The sequence below is a fragment of the Aquarana catesbeiana genome, linkage group LG04 (assembly GCF_042186555.1).
Source record: "Aquarana catesbeiana isolate 2022-GZ linkage group LG04, ASM4218655v1, whole genome shotgun sequence".
NCBI classification, from domain to species: Eukaryota; Metazoa; Chordata; class Amphibia; order Anura; family Ranidae; genus Aquarana; species Aquarana catesbeiana.
In genome coordinates, this window is record NC_133327.1 from 91,720,914 (window position 1) to 91,739,755 (window position 18,842).

An 18,842-nucleotide genomic window follows, 5' to 3' on the forward strand; every position below is an offset into this window, starting at 1 on the left:
ATAAAGTATTTGTCTTGTTTGTCTGCAGCTTCATTGGAACAATATGAAGAAGCTCTCCACTATTTCTTTGGGTGTAGAAAGGACCTGCAGTGAGCCTCTGCCATTCCTGACAAGTAAGAGATGTCTTGTGAGAGAAGAGAACAGACCTTCTTTTGCATGCAATCCAAAATGTCATTTTCTTTTTAACATTTTATTAAATTAAAATTCCAGGGTAATACTAACTAAGCTTAAAACTGCACCCACCCCTCTTATAACACCTATGCTAAGTACCCTGTAAAGTAACAAAAGATGCATATACTTACCTATTCTCAGGGCGCTCTGGTCTGGTCCTATATTTGCCTCTTCTCTCTCAGCTAGCAGCGGCTTCAGGGAAGAAGAGGGATGGCCCATAGTAAGTCTATGGGTGACGTCACTGCACATTCGGCCATTGTCGGATCACTCTCTCCTCTCCCTTGCAGCTGGCGCTGGGGAGATCATGTGACCAGGGCTGAGAATAGGTGTTAGAAGGGCGGTGGTAGCAGGTTTAGGCTTTGTTAGTATTACCCCGGTGTTCTACTTTAACCCTTTTCCAGCTAGCAGGAGCAGGCCTTCTAAACAATCATAATGCAAATGGCGTTACACGGGCTTCCCAATCATGTTATCACTGTGATTGGCAGTCACAATGATTACATGATCAAAAGCCCGCCAACCTAACAGTTACTTCTCATGTGGATCCAGTTTTCTTTTTCCCTACTGTATGGTCGGGTAGCAGCTTGATGACATCATCACGGTTTGCACCTGTGCTGGGACCACAAGTCCCACAACTCCTTGCACCTCTAGCTGCAAGATGCATCATATCCTTCCTATGGGTGTGACAAGCACTGCTACTAATGCTGTTGACCTGTCTAACAAAATGGTGCTAAAGCGAGGAGTTCTTATGTAAGTTGGTGGGTGGGTGTTTTTTTTTTTAACAGAATTTGGTGTCACTTTAAAGAGGTTCTTTAGCCTGAGCCAGCTTTCTTTAGCCCATGGCACAGTACTTCGGTAAATGCTACATTCACTTACGCAAACCCTGTCCGGCTTTAAAAGTAACACGTGCTAGGGAAACACTACTCGTTCACATCAGTCTATACCTTTAAAAGAGAATTATGGTCAAAGATACTGTATCTTGGCCACACTTCTTTTCCTGGTCACTGTAGTGCACTTACTTGAAATCACAGAGCCATTCCAGGCTCTGGAAGCATCCTGACAGTAATGTCGGAATCCACCCAGATGCCTGATTGCCAGATGGCTCAGCCTCTCTATGCTCCAATGAGAGCCTGAGTCAGCCACTCCCCGGTGAGCTCAGTCACTGCTCTGCTCAGAGCAGACCGAGAACTGAACAATCAGCGGTCATGTGATCATTCAGTTCTCGGTCTTAGGAGGCCGCTGTAGTATCACACTGATGCAGCAGCAGGGAGGCAAGTAAATTTTTTTTGCTATTCCTACACTTCTCCTTTAAAGGCTATGTTCACCTTTAGTAGAAAAAAATAAATGCATGTGATTTTGCAGGTAAAACAATGTGCATTTATTATTTTCTTACCTTGGAGCCTGCAAAGCATTGCACCCATGATCAGTGGATCACAGGTACAATGTCAGGCTCCAGCTGACAGCCTGTCCTCCGTATGTGCCTTTAGTAACATGTTACTAAAGCTGAACTTATCCTTGAGAGAGCTTACAATCTAAAGCTATGTCTCACATATATACATGCATGCACACACTCTGACTCCTGGGGTAGAGCCCCACCTGCCCACACAGACAGCGAAGGTGAGGGTGTAGAGCCAGTAGCTGCTGTGCGGGTGAAGGATTTTGGGTTGCCATCACGCTACTCAGGAGTGAGAAAAGGACTGACATTATTACAGGGGGATGGTGGGGGACCCGTGGTGTTGGGGTGCCATTGGAGCACTGGATTATCGTTCCCATGTACCAAAACTGGCAGCAATAAGGGACCAATGGAGGACTTAACAGGGGAAGGAAAATAGACTGTCAGCACACATTAGAGGGTATGGGAGGGAGGAGGTTAAAAATGAAATGTTATCACTTAGTGGGGCTTTAATATACAGTAGCATGCTGAAAATTGAAAGACGCTAATAATAATAATAATAATAATAGATGGCAGCTAATTATAAAAGAAATACATAATAGACATTATTATCATTTATTATTATTAGCTTCTATTATCATCTATTATTTGTATTTTTTTGTATCCATCATTATTAATAAAGAATACAGATAATGATAGGGTCTCTTTCATCGTAAATATACGAATGTAAATAATCAGATTGGGAGAATTTATCTCTCTCCACTGTTGGTGACAAATGTCTTTTTTTTTCTTACAAGGGTGACAGAACAGGAGGACTGGAGGATAGTGGTCAGTCTGTGATGAAGGAAATGTCCTTAAATAAAGGTTAAACCCCCCAGCACAGCTGGTGTCTGTAACCATGAAAACGGCTAGCGGCGCGCCTCTGCTAGGACTCTTCAGCCATGTTTTTCACCTGTACGGATATAGTCGTATTATTTATAATAATAGGTAATACTTAATAAATAGAGAATGGAATAAATTATGCTAATGCCGGCTGTACCCCCCTCCTGCGGGAAGACTGGTCATTGGAGAAACGAGAAAGTTGTGCACATGGCTGTGGAAAATACCGTGTGCCTGGCTGTGGGGGCTGCGATAAGGGAAGACCCTGGAAAGTACTAACGGCTCCTACAGGGGTAGCGCTACACATGTAAAAGGCTGTCTGTTTCCAGTGAGTGTATAGAGACTCTGGACTTGTAGAGAAGCCTGTACCCTTAAAGCAACGTCTGAACTTTATGTTGAAATAAGCCACCAGGACATGGTAATTATTTTGCTTTACAGAATGGAGAGATGAAATTGAGTTCTTCGACCTTAAAGAGAAAGTAAACTCTGGGTTTTTTTCCTCCCTGCAAAGTAAAAGCATAATGTGCTAGTATGCACTGGCTACTAGCACATTATGTGACACCTGCAAACGAAGCCCGCGTCCTCCCTGCTGCACGCCCCATCCATCTTCGCCCATCTTCCTTCCGGGGCCGCGGATTCCAGCTGTGTGACTGGCCGGAGCCGTGTGACGTCACTCCCACGCATGAGCGCTGGAGCCACCAGTCACGGCACACATTCCTGAAGTAACGGCATGCGCCGATGACATCATCGACACAGTATACAGTAAATATCTGCTAAATGGCGAACGTTTAGGAGATATTTACAGTACCTACAGGTAAGCCTTATTCTAGGCTTACCTATAGGTACAAATCATAAAGGAAGGTATACAACTTCCTTAAGGCTACGTTCACACCGCAGCACGGAGCGGCTAACAGCAGTAGTCTGGTGTGTCCGTGTTCACTGATTTCAGACTGAATTTGGACCTGAAACAGACCAGAAGACGCACAGGACTCCTGTGCAATTCGCTCCGGAGATGTGTGAACCGGCTCCATGGAGAGCCGGTCACAATCTCCTGACATGCGAATTGGATGGGGGGTACCCCCATCCAATTCACAATAGTGTGAACCCAGCCTAACAGTGTCAATATCCACCTTCTAAATGAGACAGGAGTTTGTGACTAGTTGCTTGGGATCAACCATGTCAACAAGAGGTTCCTTGGTGGCTACATTTTGTTACACAACATGTCCAAACCATAGACATTCTTCCCACCATCTTGTTGTCCTTGTACTGTCTATCTTCTATAGCAGCTGCAAAAAGTGTTGCACGATCAGGAAATATAAGCCAATCAGGTGTCAGCCATTTGCTCAGTTATGCCCCGTACACATGGTCGGATTTTCCTACGGAAAATGTTTGATGGGAGCTTGTTGTCAGAAATTCCGATCGTGTGTAGGCTCCATCACACATTTTTCATAGGAATTTCCGTCAAACAAAATTTGAGATCTGGATCTCAAATTTTCCGACAACAAAATCCGTTGTCGGAAATTCTGATCATGTGTACACAATTCCGATGCACAAAGTTCCACGCATGCTCGGAATCAAGCAGAAGAGCCACACTGGCTATTGAACTTCATTTTTCTCGGATCATCGTACGTGTTGTACGTCACCGCGTTCTTGACGTTCGGAATTTCCGACCAAGTTTGTGTGACCGTGTGTATGCAAGACAAGTTTGAGCCAACATCCGTCGGAAAAAAAACATGGATTTTGTGGTCGGAAAATCCTATCGTGTGTACAGGACATAACAGTGTTGAGCATTGATTCATAGAGCAGACAACATCCCATCCAATCACTGATTATTAGGTCAACTCTTTTGACTGGCAGCTCCATTTCCTCCACCTTGCCCTTGAATATAATTGTTACATCGTGACCTAGTTTGTTTGCCTTTACAATCTTGATGACGCAGTCTGAAATACTTGAGTACTCAATCTTACTTTTTTTTGTCCCAGCCTTAGCTGCAAACATGCAGAACATTCCTGTTCTACTTCCTACATCCAAGACAACTTTGTCCTTGAACAAGTGTCTGTTGTGAAACATTGAATTTTGATAGGTCAGAGTCCGTACTTCATCTTCAATAACTCCTTGTGGATACCAAAGTTCACAAATGATTCTAATGCCGCGTACACACGGTCGGACTTTCCGGCATACTTGGTCCGGCGGACCAGAGTGTGCCGGACAATCCGCCCGTGTGTGGGCGGCGGCGGACTTTTCCGGCGGACTTCTTCCCAAAAGCCCGCCGGACCTAGATTTTAAACATGTTTGAAATCTTTCCGTCGGACTCAGTTTCGGGCGGAAAGTCCGCTCGTGTGTGTGCTGGTCCGACGGAAAGCCCGCTCGTGTGTAGGCTGGTCCGACAGACCAAATACGACACGAGGGGATGGTATTGCATCTCGCGCTCGCTGCAATAGGAAAAACAAATCTTCCTATTGCGGCGAGCGCGGGGCATACCAGGCCCTTAGGTCTGGTATGGATTATAAAGGGGAACCCCGCTACGCCGAAAAAACGGCGTGGGGTCCCCCTAAAATCCATACCAGACCCCGATCCGAGCACGCAGCCTGGCCGGTCAGGAAAGGGGGTGGGGACGAGCGAGCGCCCCCCCCCCCCTCCTGAACCGTACCAGGCCGCATGCCCTCAACATGGGGGGTGGGTGCTTTGGGGGAGGGGGGCGCCCTGCGCCCCCCCCCCCCCAAAGCACCTTGTCCCCATGTTGATGAGGACAAGGGCCTCTTCCCGACAACCCTGGCCGTTGGTTGTCGGGGTCTGCGGGCGGGGGCTTATCGGAATCTGGGAGCCCCCTTTAATAAGGGGGCCCCCAGATCCCGGCCCCCCACCCTATGTAAATGAGTATGGGGTACATGGTACCCCTACCCATTTACCTAGGAAAAAAGTGTAAGTAATAAAACACACTACACAGGTTTTTAAAATATTTTATTAAACAGCTCCGGGGGGGGGATCTTCCTCCGGCTTCGGGGGTCTTCTTCCGGCTTCGGGGGTCCCTCCGCTTCATCTTCTCCCGGCGTCCGGTTGGTTCTTCTCCGCTCTCCGGCCTCTTCTCCCGGTGTCGCAGGTCTTCGGCCGGCCCCTCCGCTCTCTTCATGTAGCTCTATTGCGAGCGGAGGTCCGGACTTCTGGGCTTCTGGGCTTCTTGGCTTCTCTTCTCTTCTCTTCCCCCAGATGTTGACACGACGCTCTCTCCGGCTGGACTGGTCTCTGAGGGCTGCGTTGTGACTTATATAGGCGGAGACCCCGCCCCCATATGATGTCACAGTCCTTGGGCATGCTGGGACTGTGACGTTTTAGGGGGCGTGGTCGACCACGCCCCCTAAAACGTCACAGTCCCAGCATGCCCAGGGACTGTGACATCATATGGGGGCGGGGTCTCCGCCTATATAAGTCACAACGCAGCCCTCAGAGACCAGTCCAGCCGGAGAGAGCGTCGTGTCAACATCTGGGGGAAGAGAAGAGAAGCCAAGAAGCCCAGAAGCCCAGAAGTCCGGACCTCCGCTCGCAATAGAGCTACATGAAGAGAGCGGAGGGGCCGGCCGAAGACCTGCGACACCGGGAGAAGAGGCCGGAGAGCGGAGAAGAACCAACCGGACGCCGGGAGAAGATGAAGCGGAGGGACCCCCGAAGCCGGAAGAAGACCCCCGAAGCCGGAGGAAGATCCCCCCCCCGGAGCTGTTTAATAAAATATTTTAAAAACCTGTGTAGTGTGTTTTATTACTTACACTTTTTTCCTAGGTAAATGGGTAGGGGTACCATGTACCCCATACTCATTTACATAGGGTGGGGGGCCGGGATCTGGGGGCCCCCTTATTAAAGGGGGCTCCCAGATTCCGATAAGCCCCCGCCCGCAGACCCCGACAACCAACGGCCAGGGTTGTCGGGAAGAGGCCCTTGTCCTCATCAACATGGGGACAAGGTGCTTTGGGGGGGGGGGCGCAGGGCGCCCCCCTCCCCCAAAGCACCCACCCCCCATGTTGAGGGCATGCGGCCTGGTACGGTTCAGGAGGGGGGGGGGGGCGCTCGCTCGTCCCCACCCCCTTTCCTGACCGGCCAGGCTGCGTGCTCGGATCGGGGTCTGGTATGGATTTTAGGGGGACCCCACGCCGTTTTTTCGGCGTAGCGGGGTTCCCCTTTATAATCCATACCAGACCTAAGGGCCTGGTATGCCCCGCGACGGGGCTAGCAAGGTGTCAATCTCGCCGATAAAAGCGGCAAGATTGACATCCTTCTCTAGTCCCGTCGCACCTGAGTCACGTTCAAAATGAACGGACTTGTCCGTGTGTGGGCAAGTCCGTTCATTCTGAAAGTCCGCCGGAACTCCGGCGAAAGTCCGTCGGAAAGACGGGCGGACTTAGCCCGCCGGAAAGTCCCGGCGTGTGTGGGCAAGTCCGTCCGTTTTAAAGTCCGGCGCACCTGGCGGACAAAGTCCGTCGGAAAGTGTGCCGGACCAAGTAGGATAGAAAGTCCGCTCGTGTGTACGCGGCATAAGTAGTAGTCTTTAGAAGTCATGATGGTTTGACGCTGCTCTCTGGTTGGGTACAGAGAACCACCATGCTGCAGGTGCTTGCTTCCACCATGTTGCCAGCACCGAGTCTCCCTCCTGCATGCCACTCAGTCCGAAGCCTATGAATGTAAAGCAGGCTTCCTGTGAGAGCACTGCGACATGTAGCGAGGCTTCCCTCTATAATGGATCCTTGGAGAGCCCTGCCCACCACTGCAGCAAGTCAGATAGAGCCTGCCTCATTTCCTAGCTGAAGGATTTTGTGAGAAATAGTCCTATTTGGTTTATCAGGTAGGCAGCTTAATGGGCAACTAAAAGAGCACACAATTTTTTGATTAAAATGGAACCTTAACCATAACAGTTTGATAGCAATTAATGTTCTCTAACAAAAGAACATAGTTTTCACATTCATAATTATGCTACCAAAATTAGCATGTGCTTTAAATTGCCTCCGGCATTGCTTCTGTCTCTTCTTGCCAATGGCCACCATTTTGTTGAAGCCCAGAGCAGTCACTTTGTTACTTATAACTCTCCCCCTCTCCTTGGTCTCAAAACCTACAGTATACAGTAATACCTCAGATTGCGAGTAACGCGGTTAACAAGCATTTCCCAATACGAGCTATTTTTTTTTTTTCAAATCCGACTCAGTTTGCGAGCGTTGTCTCGCAAGACAAGCAGGATTCAAGCCTCTGTGGTGTGCAGTACCGCATTTGGCCAGAGGTGTGGGGGCGCCAGTGACATTCGGAGCCGCTCAGATTGCACTCAGAGCCACTCGGAAACACTCCGTTCCCCAGCTGTTTCCGAGTGTCTCTGGCGCCCCCCACCTCTGGCCACATGCGGTACTGCATACCATAGAAGTCACTGTGGAACAAATTATCTGAGTTTCCATTGACTTCTATGGGGAAACACGCTTTGATATACGAGTGCTTTGGATTACAAGCATTCTTCTGGAACAAATTATGCTTGTAATCCCAGGTTCCACTGTATACCACTTTCTGTAATTAAAATGTGCGCATTTCCAGCCTTGAATTGTTTCTTGGCTTGGGTAGGAATAGTGGCTGCAGAAACTTTTCAGTGCTGAAGGGAGAAAGGAGAGAATATCAGGGGATTAGGATAACACACTATCCTTTTAAATGTTTATCTTTTGTCTCTCCCTGGCAGCAGAATTTGTTGTGTCACCTCTCCTGATTTTCTTTTCCCTCTCCCTAATCTGTGTTTGCTCATCACAGTTTGTGTCATCTTGTTGTTGCCCCCCAGCAGTAGTAAATTTTGAGGCTGTCGCAGATCGGCCTCTAGTGACTCATTAATTATCGGCACAGTGCCGAGAATACAGAACATCTGAGGCTGAGCAGAGCAGGGTGAGACAGTGCCATACTGGATTTTAAACAGTATAGGCACTTATTTTTTAATGTTTGACATAGCTATACCTGCAAAAGGGGGCAGCATGAAGTGCTCTATCAGGACTTAATTTTCTGATTAAAGTTCCACTTTAAACATTTGACTCTTCAGAAGGTTTTATTCACTTCATGACCAGGGCGTTTTTCGCTTTTCAGGACTGCTCTACTTTAAGTGGCAATTGCACGGTCATGCAACACTGTACCCAAACAAATCATCTTTTTCACACAAATAGAGCTTTCGTGGTGGTATTTGATCATTACTGTTTTTTTTTTCCGATATAAATGAAAAAATACCGAACAGTCTGGGAAAAAAAAAAAATTATATTTTTTTGTTATAAAACATATCCAATAAAATCAAATTTATTTGTAAATTTAGGCCAAAATGTATTTTGCTACATGTCTTTGGTAAAAAAAAAAAATCCAAATAAGTGTATATTATTGGTTTGTGTGAAAGTTATAGCATCTACAAACTATGGTATATACAGTATATTTGAAAATTGATCAATACTGATGGAATACCTTATTTTCTCGAGGGCCTTAAATTGCCAGGACAGTACAAATGTCCCACAAATGAACCCTTTTTGGAAAGTAGACAGCCTGAGGTATTTAGTAAGAGGCATGGCAAGTTTTTTGAAGTAGTAATTTTTTTTGTCACAATTTTTTTGAAAATGTTTACATTGAATACATTTTTTTTTTCACAATTTTTTTATTTTGTTTTTTTACATACTGTCACTAGTGCAGTATAGCGTCATCATATGATTGGTGTGGTAGTGATCAGGGACACTGGTGACAGTAAGTTAAAACATTTCAATTTTTTAAAACATTTTAGTTTCTTTTCCTAACATTTTTTACAATTTATTTTTTAGTACTTTTTTAGTACTTTCATCAGAATAGTTCAGTGTCACCACTGAACTATTGTAACACTGTACTACTCTGGGGGGGTGATCAGGGATTTTTTTTGTTACACTTTGATTGCTGTTACAATGATGATCATTGTAACAGCAATGTTCTGTACTCTCATGAATGAGTTACATTCATAACCGCTGTGATTACTAATGATTGGCTACAGCTAATCACATGGTACAGGGTGCTGTGAGTGGCCCAGGTACCTTGAGATAGCTGTGGGCCAATCAGAGCTGAGGAAACACAGCTGTTATGAATGAATTCATTCATAACAGCTTTGTTGACATTGTGATCATGTGATCGCATATCGTTCACATGATCACCAGGCTGTGGGTACCGGGATCTGCAATCTGCTGTGTTCTGTATAAACAAGTCTCCACGTAGGGTCAGTGTGGTTGCTCTCTATGCTTTGGGCATTCCCATCCTGGGTACTCTGTAGGGTTCTCTGATGGGTGAACAAATTAATTAGAGCAGTCAACGCAAAAAAAAAGCCTGTTGGCAGTTTGATTAGCAGAGGAGCCTGGATTTGTTATTCAAAGGATAGGCTTGAATCGTCTGCTTAAGTAAAACATCCAGTTACTTAATTTCACCAAATAAAATGCATTTGTGGCTTTATATTATCACTTCTTCAGTTCAAGGTGAATAAAATTGGTATCTGGGGTAAAAATTTGTCATAGGGTACAATAAGTATTTAACATAACTCAGAAGCACAGTCAAAAAACTATTGAAAGCGATCAAATATGCAAGGGAGAAGTGCACAAATAATAAAATTAATGCAGCAGTTGGGATGTTTCTAATATATGCAGGGCAGACGTTTTGCCAAAGTGCATTAGGGTGCTATTCACAATGAGTGGCACTGCAATGCATCACTGCACAGCAATATATTACTGCACTGCAGGAATGTGAACCCAGACCACATTCTTTATAGTGACCGTGTTGCTTGTATTAGAAATAATAGCCAGTGACTCCCTTTAAAGCGGAGTTCCACACAAACATGGAACTTCCGCTTTTCAGGACCCTCCCCCCCTCCGGTGTCACATTTGGCACCTTTCAGGGGGGAGGGGGGTGCAGATACCTGTCTAAGACAGGTATTTGCACCCACTTTCGGCATAGACTCCCATGGGAGTCTACGCCACTTCCTGTCCCCACCGCGCTGTCTGCTGGGAATACACAGCTCCCAGGGACCACTTGGGACGCGCAGCGTGACTCGCGCATGCGCAGTAGGGAACCGGGAAGTGAAGCCGCAACGCTTCACTTCCTGATTCCCTCACCTAGGATGTCGGCGGCAGCTGCCGAGAACCGAGCGGGTTCTTGGTGTCCCCTGCCGACATCGCTGGACCCTGGGACAGGTAAGTGGCCATGTATTAAAAGTCAGCAGCTGCAGTATTTGTAGCTGCTGGCTTTTAATATTTTTTTTTTTTTTGGCGGTGTGGGTGGACCCCCGCTTTAATAAAAGAAGCTCAATACTACCGGGATGGATGCTATTCCGATATTACCAGCTCCGACATGCCTATAGGAAACAGTTTCCACCACTCCTTAAGTTAGAATCAGACTCTGTGGAGGGACTACTTACTGCCAAGATCATAGATAAGCCCTTATCCTCTCTATATTTTCGTTTGTCCATATCACCTACAAAGAAGCTTGAGAAAACACTGGACAAGTAGAGAATAGATATCCCCGACTTGTCAGAGGATGATTGGGAAACGTGTATCCTCTTTTGTTACTAACGCGATCTCGGCTAGAGACTGATTTATGCAGTTCAAGTTCCTCCACAGAGCCTATTACACCCCGAAACGACTGACAATCATGAATCCCGGCTGCAAACATCACTGCTATCCCACACTTCTGGCTAGTGTGTCCCCCCTGGACACCATGGTTCTTCCTTCCAGATGCTATGACTACTGTGTTGGCCAAATATCTCTCGCACTTCATTATTATTATTATACAAGATTTATATAGCCCCGACAGTTTACGCAGCGCTTTACAACATGAGGGCAGACAGTACAATTACAATACAAATCAATACAGGAGGAATCAGAGAGCCCTGCTCGTTAGAGCTTACAATCTAGGGGCACTTCATTTTTTATGATATCATTTTAGGATATCTCATAATGTCTTTAAACCTGCTATGTGTCCTAGTGATAATTAAATGAATACATAAATTATAAATTAAATAAAGCTTTGTTGAGGTGGGAATGGTTTTTGTGGTCTGGCCCACCGCAGTCTGCAACAGCACAAACACCCGTCTTTAACCATTTGAATGGCAGAAGATTTTGATGACCAGGCCATTTTCTGCCATACGGCACTCCGTTACTTTAACTGACAATTGCACGGTCATACAACGCTGTACATAAATGACATTTATGTCTTTTCCCCCACAAATAGAGCTTTCTTTTGGTGGTATTTTATTTTTTGTGGTATAAACAAAAAAATACTGACAATTTTGAAAAAAAATAAAAATATTTTTTGCTTTCTGCTATAAAACATATCCAATAAAAAAATTTGAATTTCCTCATAAATTTAGGCCAATATGTATTCTGCTACAAATTTTTGGTAAAAAATTCCAATTAGTGTATATTGATTGGTTTGTGCAAAGCGGGACTGCGATATTGAGATGGACAATCGGACACTAATGCCCTGTACACACGGTCAGACTTTCCGACGGAAAATATGCAATCGGAGCTTGTTGTCGGAAATTCCGACCATGTGTAGGCTCCATCGGACTTTTTCCATCGGAATTTCCGACACACAAAGTTTGAGAGCTGGATCTAAATTTTTCCAACAACAAGCTCCAGTCGCACATTTTTCGATCGTGTATAGACAATTTCGACGCACAAATTGCCACGCATGCTCAGAATCAAGCAGAAGAGCCGCACTGGCTATTGAAATTCATTTTTCTCAGCTTGTCATACGTGTTGTACGTCACTGCGTTCTTGACTTTCGGAATTTCCAACTTTGTGTGACCGTGTGTATGCAAGACAAGTTTGAGCCAACATCCATCTGAAAAAATCCAATGGATTTTGTTGTCAGAATGTCCGATCGTGTGTACAGGGCATATCTGACACTTTGTTGGGGCCAGTGACACTTATACAGTGATCAGTGCTAAAAAATATGCACTGTCACTGTACTAATGACACTGGCTGGGAAGGGGTTTAACATCTATAATGTTAATGTCTAGAATAATGTACAAGTGAATGTGAGAGATGACATCACTAAGGAGGCTAAGGAGGAGGTGGAATTCTTATGGGTAGAGCTCCAAAGGGATGAAGCTAAGGGGAAAATAATACTGGGAGTATGCTATAGGCCCCCTAACCTGAGGGAGGAGGGGGAGACTGAACTCCTATCACAAGTTGGATTAGCATTAAGGATGGGAAGTGTTATCATAATGGGGGATTTTAATTATTCAGACATAGACTGGGCAGAGGAAACCACGCATTCGTCTAAGGCTCGCCAGTTCCTAAATGTCTTACAGGACAATTTCATGGTTCAGATGGTAGACACACCAACTACAAATAAAGCATTACTGATTCTACTGATTACCGACAATACAGACCTGATCATGGTTGTGGAAATACGGGGCAATTTAGGAAACGGCGATCACAGGTCAATTGGTTTCAGTATAAATCACACAAATAGGAAACATAAGGGGAATACAAAGACACTGAATTTCAAAAGAGCCAAATTCCCTAAACTACAAACCTTGTTCGAAGGCATGAATACATTTAAAAGAGCGAACAAAAGTCCTGGATGGCTTAACTCCAATGTAAAAATGCATATAAAAGCAAAGGAGAAGGCCTTCAAAAAATACAAGGTTGAGGGATCATCAGCAGCATTCAGACTTTATAAAGAATGCAACAAGAAATGTAAGGGTGTAATTAGGTTGGCTAAGATAGAACACGAAAGACACATAGCAGAGGAGAGCAAAAAAAATCCCAAGAAATTCTTTAAGTATGTAAACAGTAAAAAAGGGAGGACAGACCATATTGGCCCCATAAAGAATGAGGAAGGACATCTGGACATAAGTCTTCACGAGGGAATCGGGGGGGGGGGGGCTTCAGTAACCAAAACTGCAGTGTTTATCCTCATGACACATCACAGGAAGCACCTCCATGGTTAACAGAGGACAGAATTAAAATTAGACTTGAGAAACTTAACACTAATATATCACCGGGACCAGATGGCTTGCATCCAAGGGTACTTAGGGAACTCAGTCAAGTAATTGCCAGACCATTGTTCCTAATTTTTACTGACAGTCTACTGACTGGAATGGTACCAGGTGATTGGAGAAAAGCCAATGTAGCACCAATATTTAAAAAGGGCCCAAAATACATCCCTGGGAATTACAGACCAGTTAGCCTAACATCAATAGTATGCAAGCTCTTGGAGGGGATGATAAGGGACTATATACAAGATTTTAGTAACAAGAACGATATCATTAGCAGTTATTAGCATGGATTCATGAAGAATCGTTCTTACCAAACCATTCTATTAACCTTCTATAAGGAGGTGAGTTGCCATCTAGAAAAAGGAAGGCCCGTAGACGTGGTGTATCTGGATTTTGCAAAAGCATTTGACACAGTTCCCCATAAACGTTTACTGTACAAAATAAGGTCCGTTGGCATGGACCATAGGGTGAGTACATGGATTGAAAACTGGCTACAAGGGCGAGTTCAGAGGGTGGTGATAAATGGGGAGTACTCGGAATGGTCAGAGGTGGGTAGTGGGGTCCCCCAGGGTTCTGTGCTGGGACCAATCCTATTTATTTTGTTCATAAACGACCTGGAGGATGGGATAAATAATTCAATCTCTGTATTTGCAGACGATACTAAGCTAAGCAGGGCAATAAGTTCTCCGCAGGATGTGGAAACCTTGCAAAAAGATCTGAACAAATTAATGGGGTGGGTAACTACGTGGCAAATGAGGTTTAATGTAGAAAAATGTAAAATAATGCATTTGGGTGGCAAAAATATGAATGCAATCTATACTGAGGGGGAGAACCTTTGGGGGAATCTAGGATGGAAAAGGACATGGGGGTCCTAGTAGATGACAGGCTCAGCAATGGCATGCAATGCCAAACTGCTGCTAACAAAGCATACAGAATATTGGTATGCATTAAAAAGGGGATTAACTCCAGCGATAAAAAGATAATTCTCCCGCTCTACAAGACTCTGGTCCGACCGCACCTGGAGTATGCTGTCCAGTTCTGGGCACCAGTCCTCAGGAAGGATGTACTGGAAATGGAACAAGTACAAAGAAGGGCAACTAAGCTAATAAAGGGTCTGGAGAATATTAGTTATGAGGAAAGTTGCGAGCACTAAATTCTGGAGAAGAGACGCTTGAGAGGGGACATGATTTCAATTTATAAGTACGGTACTGGTGACCCCACAATAGGGATAAAACTTTTTCGCAGAAGGGAGTTTAACAAGACACGTGGCCACTCATTAAAAATTGAAGAAAAGAGGTTTAACCTTAAACTACGTAGAGGGTTCTTTACTGTAGGAGTGGCAAAGATGTGGAATTCCCTTCCACAGGCGGTGGTTTCAGCGGGGAGCATCGATAGGTTCAAAAAACTATTAGATAAGCACCTGAACGACCGCAACATACAGGGATATACAATGTAATACTGACATATAATCACACACATAGGTTGGACTTGTGTCTTTTTTCAACCTCACCTACTATGTATCTAGGGCGACCAGTGTTTTTGTGTACTGTGTGAGGTGTTTTTACTAAGGGATGTGCTGGATTTTATTCCCTGCTTTGCAAGGAAACAAAATCCACCACATGCCTGCTAATAGGACAGAGCACTGCATTGTTGACATTATCAGAGCTCCATCCTGTATCTCTCCTCAACGATCAGTGGGTGCCAGCGCACATCCATTGGCCAGCACCCACTGATCAGCTTCTGCTGTAACTTATCACAGCAGAAGCTGTGCGGCAGCGTGCGCGCCCTGTGCAGCAGTGCAGAATCACATTGGTATAGGAGATTCTACACAGAACGACTGCCCTGTAGCAGTAAATCTGCTATAGGGCAGTCAGTAAGTGGTTAAAGCTGAGCTCCAGGTATGATCTTTTTTGCATATTTATATTAGTGCAACTTAGTACAAGGTAAGTATGCATGTCTCATGCCTGATCGATTACTGTGGAAGCAGAGAATCGCTGTGGTAGGTGGTGCTAGTAGAGTGACAGCCTCCTTCTTCTGGGTCCTGTGCCTGCTGTATACTGACCACAGGGGATCATGTGCTTGGCACTGCCACCATTTATAGAATGCCTTGCAAGTGAGGGAGCAATGCCTGTATGAGCAGGTAAGTGCTTTTGGTGCTCTCATTGCGATCCTGTTCTTGGTGAGTTGCTGCAAGCGGCATGAACACTATCGTAACTTAAGACTTACCTCAAGCACCTATACATAAAGGTTACACCTTGACTTTCAGACGGGTAAGCATACCTCCCAACTTTCTGAGAGGAGAAAGGTGGACACCTTCTAGCACAATGTATTTAGGCAATGAACACCTTCCCTGCCATGATCACAGTTATGACGACCATTAGGGATGTATATGCCAAAAATAATATGTTACATCCAGAATAGTTTTTTATCCATCATTACTTTTTCTTTAAGGGTCTTTTACACTGGCAGCCGGGGAGGGGAAAAAAAACAGGTGGCTGAGCCATGGTTTTGGCACCCATTGAAATTTTAACACTACAGTCTGACAGGGCTTTACACCTGCCACTGCTGTGGCAATTTCATCTCGGCCTGTATGTAAGCCAGTTAAAATAGTCAGTTAGGCGCTGTCCCGGCCTGGAGGGTAGAAGTTAATGCCTTTGCTGGTTCTTTGGTCATTTGAGGGGTTCTTCTCTGGGTCCGGCCCACTAATCCTGTGATGTGTAAATAAATATGGGACAGTGGTCCGGTACAAGAAGAAGCCCCAGAGAGAGATCAAGTGAAGAGGTCCAGGGCCCACATCAGGTCTAATGCCTGTAATGTAGAGAACAGTACCTGTGAGAAGCAGAAGGATGTCACTCATCACTGCCTGGATGTAAAGTCATCAGAACCTTGGGTTCGCCCCAAAGACACCAGCTCTGGAAGCTCTGAAAGAATGCCTCTGATGGACTTTGTGTTACATGATCACTACCTTTGCAGGTATGCCGGGGCAGCGCACAGTAGAGTTAGGGAACTGGGGGAGAATTATGCCTTTGAATGTTGGACTGTGTAATTGCCTTTGCACTTTTTTAAGTAAAGCGTTTGTCCCTGCCTGATCTAAAGTTACTGAAAGGGGTGTAATGCAAGTAACTGGCACACATAGTCTACCGAGTGGGTCATAAACACATTGGGGTATGAAGACATCAGTGTGGAGTGGCATAGTGTGAAGACACAAGTGGTTACCTAGGGTAGCAGTAGTTTTACAGCATAGCGTGTAACTGTTATAGGTGGTTAGTCTGGTTAAAACTTAGTTTAACACTGCCGTAATACAGTGTGTATATATATATATATATATATATATATATATATATATATATATATATATATATATAGGCCAGTGTTCAATGTATTCAGTTCTGCAACTTTGCAGTGTTTTATTTGCTTCTTCTCAAGTCTTGTACTGTTACATGCTTTAGGACAATACATACTTAAAGCGGAGCTCCCCCCTCCCCCCACAAAAAAAAAAAAAAATCAGCAGCTACAAATACAAAAATGCCTCTAGTAGCGAGGGGGATGCTGTCGGCACTCCTTCCGCCAGCGGTCTGACTCCCAGAGCAACAGGACAGGAGCGGATTAGCACTGTTGAGGCATAAAAGTTCAAGAGTTAAGTTAAGTGCAAGTGTGGAGCCCGTGCAGAGTGCACAGTGAAGCCCACTCCGCTACTGGGGAATGGTAGTGGAAAACGATGAACAGGTGGATGTGGACAGGGCTTAGGGTGTCCCTACTAAATGCACAGTACAGAGAGGGTGTACATTGTCACAGGGAACTGAGAATTAACTGGAGAACAGTTGCAATGCAAGTGTACATTGTGTTAGTTTATCTCTAAGAGTAGAGGCCCGCCTTAAGGTCAAGTATTCCCTCACAGCAGCCTCAGCCTTGTCCCAGGGCATTGATGAAAACAGCACAAAGCAAAGGTACCCCATGTGAGTAAATTGACCCTGTACAAGGTGCCCAGCATACCCCAGAAGAACCCACCCCGGGGTAGACCTCTCATGTAACCCTTGCTTGGTGCCCAATAAGGAGGAGAACATGGAGGACAGACTACCAGATAACAGGATAAAATGGAGCTCCGCCCAAAAAGGGAAGCTCCGCTTGTTTGCTCCCCCCCCCCCACTGCCACATTTGGCACCTTTTGGGGGGGAGCGGGCACCTGTTCCTTGCCAAAGTCCCCTGGAAGTTCAGTCCCCCTCCTCCTTTACTGACGGTTTCTCTTACAAGGATTTGCAGCGGCAGCACCCGAGAGCCGATTGAAAAATCGGCTGGGGTGTCGACATCGCGGGATCCCTGGACAGGTAAGTGTCTAATATTAGGAGTCAGCAGCTACAGTATTTGTATCAGCTTTAAGTATGTATTTTCTCATTTTCTCAAGCAGGTAAAAGTACAAGACTTGATGAAGCAAATAAAACACTGCAAAGTTGCAGAACTGAATACATTTAATGCTGGCCTATAGCTGGAAGGCCTAACTGTATTACAACAGTGTTAAACCAATTTTTAACCAGACTAACCACTAATGAGCTGGATTAGACCCAACTAACTCAACAATATGTATAAATATTAATAATGTTCTTGAGTGTACTCTATTAAGATATCCCAGATATGGGTATCAGTAAGTGTTTCTGAGCGGAGTACCTCTTAAAGGTAGTAACAAAGTACCTGGCAATACAGCACGTTTCTTTTTCATGCTCCAATTGGCTCAGACTCTCCTGCTCCTTAAATGGGCACACACTCTCTTTCTCCCTAATTAGCTCAAGCTTTTTGCCAGGAGGGATGGGGGGAAAGGGGAGGAGTGAGGGGTATTTCACACAGATCTCCCTGTCAGCTTGCAAAGAGAGAGCAACAACATTTAGCTATATACAAAACATGGCATTAGGCACGTTTAGGCACCGCATGCTTTTTGTACAAGGCATACAGGGTATGAAAAAAAACCATCCAGTTTGCATGCGGTCTAATCACTTTACCACTTGCCGGGTGACATGTACAGGCACCGTCACGTACCTGTACCTTGGCACCTTCTTCCCGGTTCAGGACGTGCACATCCCCCCACCACCACCGACTTGTCAGCAGGTTTGAGCCAATGATTCATGGCTGAGACCTGCTAATCGGCTGTGTCCAGTCACAGCCCAGAGCCATATGTTGACAAACGCATTAGTATGCCCAAATGGCACCAGGATCCAGAAAAGGGCAACTTCATCAGAGGGGACAAAAAGAATAAAAGGGTAGAAGTGGCGCTGTTCTGGGGTAGAATATATTAAACCCCTGGCTTGGGAAGGATCCCTAAATCTATTGAGTGAATTTCTGATATAAATCATGCAAAACCAATCCAATAAATGTGCAAACTTATTATGCAAGTGAGCTGAGTAAATT

General features: G+C 45.2%; 1 pseudogene; it reads right to left on the reverse strand.

The window, feature by feature from the left end:
* Positions 1-262: 262 nt before the first annotated feature.
* Positions 263-18,561, reverse strand: LOC141141187 (protein arginine N-methyltransferase 1-like; annotated as a pseudogene).
* Positions 18,562-18,842: the final 281 nt, after the last annotated feature.